Below are 2,408 nucleotides of genomic sequence, written 5' to 3'. Positions count from 1 at the left end.
AGAGCAAGAGGAGGAGGGTGCAGGACTGAAGTGGGCTGGATTTATTCCCTGGAAAGACACTAACTCTTTCATGGATCGTTCTGTAACAGGCAGATGTCCTCTTGCATAACGCCAAAAAACGTGATTTTCGCTTATTCTCGCTCATTGCCTACGTGTCTGATTAGGCGCAACGTGTCCCCAGATGGTTTCTAACCAGGGCTACAGATGTTTTTAATATATTACAAAATTTTGTTTCTTTATGAAGCAAAAATGCTTTTACCTGATCGTAGTTTAGGCCAGGTGCTTGAGTTAAAAAAAATCATAAGCTACATTTAGCCCCCTAACTGAAACGTGAATTTAAAGGTATCATTTCAGTTTTGTTGGAATTTAAAAAAAACATTGATTGGTTGAAAAAAAGAATTGCCCATGAATTAAAATAATTTGGATTTACCCCACAAAAATCTAACAGAAGCAAAAATTTACTCTAAATCCTCTAAAAAAAAGTCGTCCTGCTAACCGCGGCAGTCCTCGCTGAAGTAAGCTAACAGCTAGCTTCCGAATTAGCTATGTGAATCTGTAGTTTCCACTTTAACTCCAATGCCCGGTGTGGTTATTCCCTCCATCTCCAAAACTAACCTTTTTCTCAAATTTAATCAGATAAATCGGTAGTATTGTTAAAACAGCTTTCTTTTTCATAAAGTAATAGGTTAGCTTAGCTTAATTGGGGTGTTTCGGTATATTTAGCAACCCTGTCAACAAGCGACTTTCAGTATAGCCGTTGCTCTGTTGCTGTCCTCGTGCGTGCCTGTTTGTTTAGCTCTTGACGCAAAATTATAAGATCTGCCTTGAGTCTTGTTTGAGAAAACACGCCCAATAATAACACATTTCTTTTCATTTTCAACACAAAATTTGTCTGAAGATTGACTCTTTGCAGGATAACCAGTTCAATGAAAACACAAGTGGGAAAAAAAAGCTAAAAATGATTTTAAAAATCACTTCCCTACACATACTACTATGTAATCAACGGTAACCCTTTCCACACACCACAGTAAACCTAGAAAATAGAAAAAAGTTTGTTTTTATTAAGTAAAATGAAATAAGAAATGTGTCACCACCGTTTCACAAAAAGGTACAAAGTTTTCTTTGAAGTAACAGAAGAAACCTATAGAATTACAAATCCATTTGTATGTTTTATATTTCTGAACACGTTAATGTATTTGATACAAAAACATGGCAGGCACTTATTATGAAATTAACTTACTGAAACAGTAGCATTTCTTCGTTGTTTAAACAGCTAAAAGACTGTGCCTAAAACTCTAAAACCCCTTTATTCAGTAGTTTGTGATTCATTTTGTTCCCCTTTCATTCATCTTTGGACCGGTAACAGAACAAACAGATTACAGTAACGTAGGATGGATCAGTACTGGATGAACAAACTGTTGGTGAATGGTTCAGGTTCTTCTTTGCTAAGTTTCTGAATAAAGAGAGCCTCTAGGAGACAAACAAAGATAGGGATCACATTTAAATGTTCAAAATGCAATCAGACAGAAATGACTTAGAAATAAAGGACCTTTAACCTCCATTAGAAGGATGCTTCATGAATTACAGTCACATTCTTTTAAAAGATGTAATGCCCTGATGTCTACCTCTTTTGTAGCTTTACATAGCTGCTTTCTGTTGTCACTTAATCTGATGTCTACAATCAGAGTGATGCAGCTACTACGGACAGAAGGGGAAAAAAGAAATATTAAATGTGCCACTCCGGTTTTACAGTACAGTCTTATTAACAATAACACTGGTTACCTACTCTCCCTGATCCCAAGGCTTTTAGAAAAAAAAGTGAGTCCATGACCCTAAAGTCTTCATTTAGGAATGAACTTTGTAAAACAGTGACCTCTTGTGCATTTGTATGAATCAGGGTGTCATTTAAGTGACTGTTAGTCAACATTAAGTTAAGTAAGACCTGCATTTTTAGTCCAAAATTATGACATTAAGGAAATGCTCAGAGATAAGTAACCATAAATATTATTGTGCCATGAACAATTGCTGGCCATGATGGATGGGAATACTTTTAGTATCTGACGCTAAGGTACACAAAAATTGGTTCTGGCTTTAAGAAGACAACACTCCTTTGATATTCTGGTCTATTATGATAGTAGTTTTTGGGTGAATACTTTTGTGCTGATAAATAAAGGGTTTTCAATGATTAATCTTTGGCTCTGGTAGCAATAATGTGCATTTTTACAGTTTTTGTAACACTCTTTGATAACAAAATCCCCATAACACATATCTGGTAATTTAACATTGATTATCTTCAACAATAAAGAGTCCTTTCAATAAAATCGTACATTTAAGTCTCATTAAAAAAAAACCTGCCATCCCATCCACCTGGTACCATGGTGGAGATAAAACATAAAAGGAGAAAGGAA

This window comes from Halichoeres trimaculatus, unplaced genomic scaffold (assembly GCF_033239565.1).
Source record: "Halichoeres trimaculatus isolate MK-OKI-2021-1 unplaced genomic scaffold, fHalTri1.1 fHalTri1_scaffold_17, whole genome shotgun sequence".
NCBI lineage: Eukaryota > Metazoa > Chordata > Actinopteri > Labriformes > Labridae > Halichoeres > Halichoeres trimaculatus.
This window is presented reverse-complemented; position numbering follows the sequence as displayed.